We start from the raw sequence: 7,644 nt of genomic DNA, 5'->3' as shown, positions 1-7,644 counted from the left end.
AGAAAAGGAAGGTTGGAGATTGGCCTATAATTAGCTAAGATAGCTGGGTCAAGTGATGGCTTTTTAAGTAATGGTTTAATTACTGCCACCTTAAAAGCCTGTGGTACATAGCCAACTAACAAAGATAGATTGATCATATTTAAGATCGAAGCATTAAATAATGGTAGGGCTTCCTTGAGCAGCCTGGTAGGAATGGGGTCTAATAAACATGTTGATGGTTTGGATGAAGTAACTAATGAGAATAACTCAGACAGAACAATCGGAGAGAAAGAGTCTAACCAAATACCGGCATCACTGAAAGCAGCCAAAGATAACGATACGTCTTTGGGATGGTTATGAGTAATTTTTTCTCTAATAGTTAAAATTTTGTTAGCAAAGAAAGTCATGAAGTCATTACTAGTTAAAGTTAATGGAATACTCAGCTCAATAGAGCTCTGACTCTTTGTCAGCCTGGCTACAGTGCTGAAAAGAAACCTGGGGTTGTTCTTATTTTCTTCAATTAGTGATGAGTAGAAAGATGTCCTAGCTTTACGAAGGGCTTTTTTATAGAGCAACAGACTCTTTTTCCAGGCTAAGTGAAGATCTTCTAAATTAGTGAGACGCCATTTCCTCTCCAACTTACGGGTTATCTGCTTTAAGCTACGAGTTTGTGAGTTATACCACGGAGTCAGACACTTCTGATTTAAAGCTCTCTTTTTCAGAGGAGCTACAGCATCCAAAGTTGTCTTCAATGAGGATGTAAAACTATTGACGAGATACTCTATCTCCCTTACAGAGTTTAGGTAGCTACTCTGCACTGTGTTGGTATATGGCATTAGAGAACATAAAGAAGGAATCATATCCTTAAACCTAGTTACAGCGCTTTCTGAAAGACTTCTAGTGTAATGAAACTTATTCCCCACTGCTGGGTAGTCCATCAGAGTAAATGTAAATGTTATTAAGAAATGATCAGACAGAAGGGAGTTATCAGGGAATACTGTTAAGTCTTCTATTTCCATACCATAAGTCAGAACAAGATCTAAGATATGATTAAAGTGGTGGGTGGACTCATTTACTTTTTGAGCAAAGCCAATAGAGTCTAATAATAGATTAAATGCAGTGTTGAGGCTGTCATTCTCAGCATCTGTGTGGATGTTAAAATCGCCCACTATAATTATCTTATCTGAGCTAAGCACTAAGTCAGACAAAAGGTCTGAAAATTCACAGAGAAACTCACAGTAACGACCAGGTGGACGATAGATAATAACAAATAAAACTGGTTTTTGGGACTTCCAATTTGGATGGACAAGACTAAGAGACAAGCTTTCAAATGAATTAAAGCTCTGTCTGGGTTTTGGATTAATTAATAAGCTGGAATGGAAGATTGCTGCTAATCCTCCACCCCGGCCCGTGCTACGAGCATTCTGACAGTTAGTGTGACTCGGGGGTGTTGACTCATTTAAACTAACATATTCATCCTGCTGTAACCAGGTTTCTGTTAGGCAGAATAAATCAATATGTTGATCAATTATTATATCATTTACCAACAGGGACTTAGAAGAGAGAGACCTAATGTTTAATAGACCACATTTAACTGTTTTAGTCTGTGGTGCAGTTGAAGGTGCTATATTATTTTTTCTTTTTGAATTTTTATGCTTAAATAGATTTTTGCTGGTTATTGGTAGTCTGGGAGCAGGCACCGTCTCTACGGGGATGGGGTAATGAGGGGATGGCAGGGGGAGAGAAGCTGCAGAGAGGTGTGTAAGACTACAACTCTGCTTCCTGGTCCCAACCCTGGATAGTCACGGTTTGGAGGATTTAAGAAAATTGGCCAGATTTCTAGAAATGAGAGCTGCTCCATCCAAAGTGGGATGGATGCCGTCTCTCCTAACAAGACCAGGTTTTCCCCAGAAGCTTTGCCAATTATCTATGAAGCCCACCTCATTTTTTGGACACCACTCAGACAGCCAGCAATTCAAGGAGAACATGCGGCTAAACATGTCACTCCCGGTCTGATTGGGGAGGGGCCCAGAGAAAACTACAGAGTCCGACATTGTTTTTGCAAAGTTACACACCGATTCAATGTTAATTTTAGTGACCTCCGATTGGCGTAACCGGGTGTCATTACTGCCGACGTGAATTACAATCTTACCAAATTTACGCTTAGCCTTAGCCAGCAGTTTCAAATTTCCTTCAATGTCGCCTGCTCTGGCCCCCGGAAGACAATTGACTATGGTTGCTGGTGTCGCTAACTTCACATTTCTCAAAACAGAGTCGCCAATAACCAGAGTTTGATCCTCGGCGGGTGTATCGTCGAGTGGGGAAAAACGGTTAAAGATGTGAACGGGTTGGCGGTGTACACGGGGCTTCTGTTTAGGGCTACGCTTCCTCCTCACAGTCACCCAGTCGGCCTGCTTTCCCGGCTGCTCGGGATCTGCCAGGGGGGAACTAACGGCGGCTAAGCTACCTTGGTCCGCACCGACTACAGGGGCCTTGCTAGCTGTAGAATTTTCCACGGTGCGGAGCCGAGTCTCCAATTCGCCCAGCCTGGCCTCCAAAGCTACGAATAAGCTACACTTATTACAAGTACCATTACTGCTAAAGGAGGCCGAGGAATAACTAAACATTTCACACCCAGAGCAGAAAAGTGCGGGAGAGACAGGAGAAGCCGCCATGCTAAATCGGCTAAGAGCTAGTAGCTACGCTAAGCTAGCGGATTCCTAAAAACACGCAAAGCGAATAATGTGTAAATAATTTAGAGGTGATTCAGCAGAAGGAGTGCTTTAGTTAAGGCACGTAAAGATTACACTGGGAAACAAATCGTAATCTAGATAACTAGATCAATCTAACTGCGCAGATCAAACAGCTAACAGATACAGAAAAACACCGCTGTGCTCCGGAACAAGAAGTGATACAATACCGCAGTGAGAGCCGACCACCAGTAGAGTCAAGTAAAAAAGTAAAAAAAAAAAATAAAATAAAAAGGTAAAAAAGTAAAAAAGTCTTGAAAAAGACTATTAGTTCAAAGTCCAAAGCAGCAGGTAGCAGTCTCTGTGTAAACAGTCCCAACAGAGAGCCAAAATTAACAGATACAGCAAAACACCGCTGTGCTCCGGAACAGGAAGTGATACAATACCGCAATACCAAGTGATCTACTTGGCCTCTGACATACACACATGCACCTATCTATCTATCTATCTATCTATCTATCTATCTATCTATCTATCTATCTATCTATCTATCTATCTATCTATCTATCTATCTATCTATCTATCTATCTATCTATCTATCTATCTATCTATCTATCTATCTATCTATCTATCTATCTATCTATCTATCTATCTATCTATCTATCTATCTATCTATCTATCTATCTATCTTGTATAAACTTTGATTAAGGAATGATCATTTTTAGAATTGAGTATTTGTCCCTGGTATATATGAGTAAGTGAGAATAGAAGGGAAGAAAGTGTCAAAGTAATAAAGAAAGAAAATAAATCAAATAGAATCAGCTCAGTTATTACTTGAAATTGTTGACATTCTAATAAGCCGTCTATGTGCGGTCTGCATAAGTTGGGAGTGGCAAGATGGCCGCCAGTTTGCTTCAGCGGATTCTATGGAGTGTGTGGACTAATGAGCGATCCAGTAATATATACAGATCAGTGTGCCTGAAGCTGACAAAGTGAAAGCAACTTGGGCGTTAAAGTTTCCCCATCAGACGCTTTGATTACAAACCTGTTTTAAAAATTTCTTGTTGTGTTGGTTTCAAATGAACTGAACGCACAAATCAGCTCAAAAACAAATACTAATTTAACCGTCAAAATAGGTCCCACCGAGATTCGAACTCGGATCGCTGGATTCAAAGTCCAGAGTGCTAACCATTACACCATGGGACCGGATGGCAACAAATCGGCTAAGGTAGGACTCATAAGGAAATAGTGTTTCATTTGTTTGTGATTTATCGGAATTAATTCATGTTTTTAACGCGGCATAACATCAAACAACGTCCTCGAGTAACGACAGTTAACATCAGCGCGCATTTATCCATGTTCACCGTATTTTCAGCCGAACGACAGACGAGCTCCGACGCTGTTTCACACACATCCACATATTGTGAAACTTAAAATGATACTAAACAGGAAAAACTCCGATTTGGACAGGACTGAGGCTCCGAATATGACGAACGTTATTGTTGTGTGCGGTCGATAAATGGTTTTGTTTTTGTCGTTAACCTGTAGTAACCACTGTCTGCCATGTGGGGGCAGCAGAGAACGTATGAGTCTTTAATTCTTTTTATTATTAGTTGTGTTTTTTTAAATACTTTCCTCACTCTTGTTGCAAACAGACAGCACGGTGGGTCACAACAAGAAGGTCGTGAGCTCGCTTCCCTTCTCGTGCTGAGCAACACATTAATGTAAAGCCAGTAGGATTAGACAGGTGTTGTATTTGTACTTTTATTTTATACCAGTCTACTCCTTTTCTTAATTTGTTATACTGTAATAAGGTTCTCGTTCGCTGTGCCTAATGCATATGCTTTATCTTATATAATGTTCTAGTCTGCTTTTTTGTTCTTTTCAACCTATTTGCTGAATTATTTACAGACAAACTCTTTGTATCCATGATTGTAATGTGATGCTGGCTATTTCTGCTATACACAATTTGTCATTGCTTTTTGGCATTTGGTTTGTGACTGATAACTAGAAGATAGACAAACAGGGATGAAATTGGAATCTCCATTCAATTTTGGTGGTGTAGGTAAATCCATAACAGAAAAATGAGAGTGACTGAGGCACTTATGACTGAGATATAATGCAAAATGTACACCAAATGGGCTTTTCAATTTTAAATTAAAATATCCACAAAATCCACAATCCGGATCAAATCTGGATCAAATTTTGTCAGGAGATAGTGCCAGTCTGCACCTCACTTTCAATTATGAGAGTGATTGGGGCAGATTTGATTAAGATATAATGTAAAATATACATTAAATGGGGTTTTTAATGTTAAATTTAAATGGCCACAAAATCTGTAATCTGGATCAGATCTCGATCAAACATTGTCAGTCAATAAAGAATACCATCCCACATAAAGCTGTCAAATATGAAGGAAATGTAATCTTTTTGACAGTTATGAATTTTTGAAAATTCGTTCAATGTTAAGGATAGTGTTGTGTGGGCCGCCAGAAGAGGAGGTACTGCTGGCCCACCACCAGAGGGCGCCCTGCCTGAAGTGCGGGCTTCAGGCACGAGAGGGCGCTGCCGCCACGGACACAGCCGGGAGTGACAGCTGTTACTTATTATGTCCTGACAGCTGTCACTCATTCTTCATCATCCCACTCCATAAAACCCAGACGTCATCTCCACCTCATCGCCGAGATATCGTACTTCACTGGAGGTAATATCCTCAGCCGTTTGTGTCGTAATATATCTGTATATTGTGAGTGTTTGCAGGAGTACCAGTCCTTCTTTCTGTGGAAGCTGAGTGAGTGCAGGACGGCACTCTTTTCCCCTGAGGAATCACTGCGGTACTCTTCAGCATATTGAGTGAGAGGTGGAGGTGGCATTCTCACCGTTGTTGTTACTGGGTGTACACACACCCACACTTGACTGTCTTTGTTCTTTGCCGGCAGTACCAGATCCGACAGTCGGGGACGGTGATCACCTGGGAATTCGGGACTTGGCGGCTCCAGTATTCACCAGGTTCGGTGGCGGCGGAAATCGTGTGGTTCCGGCTCTTCTCAGGACAGACGTCTTCTATCCTCGAGCCTGCCCACACGTCACCTTTGTGGATTGACTGTAATCACATTCTGAGATTGTCTGTGTATTCGTTGTGCACCTTCACAACATTAAATTGTTACTTTTTGGCTCATCTATTGACCGTTCATTTGCGCCCCCTGTTGTGGGTCCGTGTCACTACACTTTCACAACAGATAGGAATTTTTCCAACATTCCAAGATTTTCCTGACTTTGACCTTTGACCAGTGACCTTAAAATTGAATCACTTCTTGCCTATCAGGGTATGAATCTTCAATAAATAATTTCATTTTTTTATTAAAGCTTAAAGGACTTGATGGAACAATCCCTTGAATGAATCATCAGCACAGCTTCTTACTTCGTGTCTGGAGTGGGAGAGGGGTGTCAACATCATTGGGGTCATCAGATGGGCACCCTCCATCTTCAGTGTTTCATTGATTTAGGCCCATGACACCTCCGGAGGGCTCAACGGCAACACTTGGCGTCCAAGTGTGCCCCCCTCTGTCTCAACCCCTCGCCAGTCATCTCATAGCCCAGTTATTATCTTTCCTTTTCATCCACAGCCAATTGCTGCTTCGCTCTGTCGCCTCTGAAAGTGCCTTCACTGCTTGGTGGAAGGCATGTCCGTTCACTCCCATCATCTTCAGTAACCTGGTTGTGGTTTTGGCAATAAACCCTCTGCAACCATCTTCTAAAGGAAACACCTTGGTAGTCCAGTTGCGCTGTTCTGCCTGGGCTGCTAATTCAGCATACTTCAGATGTTTTCGCTCATACGCCTCTTCAACAGCAGCTTCCCAAGGTACCGTTAACTCCAGAATGTATAGGAGTTTTTGAGAAGTTGACCACAGGATTAGGTCTGGCCTGAGAGTAGTTGCTACTATCTCTGCTGGAAAGACGAGTCAAGGAGGGAGGTTTTCGCTCTTGCCAATGCTTTGGGTGGACGTTCTCCTGTTCTCACAAAGTGGGTGGTGCTTGGAGGTCCACGCGTCAGGGGAGGGAGGGCATTGATGGCATTTCACCTTTCTTCAAGGATGCTGGCTAGCTGGCGCAGGACCTGATTATAATACCATCCTACATAAAGCTATCAAATATGAAAGAAATGTGTTTTTGACAGTTATGAATTTTTGAAAATTCATTCAATGTAAGGATAGGGATTTTTCCAACATTCCAAGATTTTCCTGACTTTGACCTTTGACCAGTGACCTTAAAATTGAATCACTTCTTGCCTATCAGGATATGAATCTTCAATAAATAATTTCATAAAAATATTTGAAAAATTGTGGCCTCCAGGCTGTTCACAACCAAACAGAGCTGAAAATGTAACCTCCATCTTCTTTGGCAGAGGTAAAAAATTAGAGTGATTAAGGCACTTTTGATTGAGATATAATGCAAAATGTAAATCAATTGGCTTTTCAATATTAAACTCAAATGTCCACAAAATCCACAATCCAGATCAGATCCAGGTCAAAGTTTGTCAGGTGATAGTGATTGGTAAACCTGATATTGTTGCAGAAGAATGAATGTCCACGTTTTTGGGTCATTGGAGCTTCCTGTATTACGGTATGGTTGTGAGACATGGATGCAAACAAGTGACCAAGTGCAACACATCTCATTTGTACTAAGTATCTTTGAAAGATTCATGGGCATCATTAGAAAGACTTTGTGTCAAAAAATTGTTTATGAGGAGACTCTAACAAGACCACTGGGGTTGATATGGAATGTCACCTGCACCATATGGCCCATTTCTGTAGTCATAATGCCTGGCGGCAGGGCCGCCATGTGTGGGGGCGGGGATGCTCACAAGCCCCCATTATTTTGGAGTTTTCCCTAGTGAATGAGAAGCCTGCCTCAATGTGATGTCATGTCGAAAAGAAATGAGACTGTTGTTTGTGCATATATGCCAAAGAGTAGT

The 7,644-nt window shown here is 41.6% G+C and overlaps 1 non-coding gene across 1 annotated transcript; it reads right to left on the bottom strand.

The window, feature by feature from the left end:
• Positions 1-3,803: 3,803 nt before the first annotated feature.
• trnaq-uug lies at positions 3,804-3,875 on the bottom strand. The gene has a single exon. It is a non-coding gene; the product is annotated as a tRNA-Gln (tRNA).
• Between the last annotated feature and the right edge of the window lie 3,769 nt (positions 3,876-7,644).

This window comes from Thalassophryne amazonica, chromosome 6 (assembly GCF_902500255.1).
Source record: "Thalassophryne amazonica chromosome 6, fThaAma1.1, whole genome shotgun sequence".
NCBI lineage: Eukaryota > Metazoa > Chordata > Actinopteri > Batrachoidiformes > Batrachoididae > Thalassophryne > Thalassophryne amazonica.
This window is presented reverse-complemented; position numbering and strand designations above follow the sequence as displayed.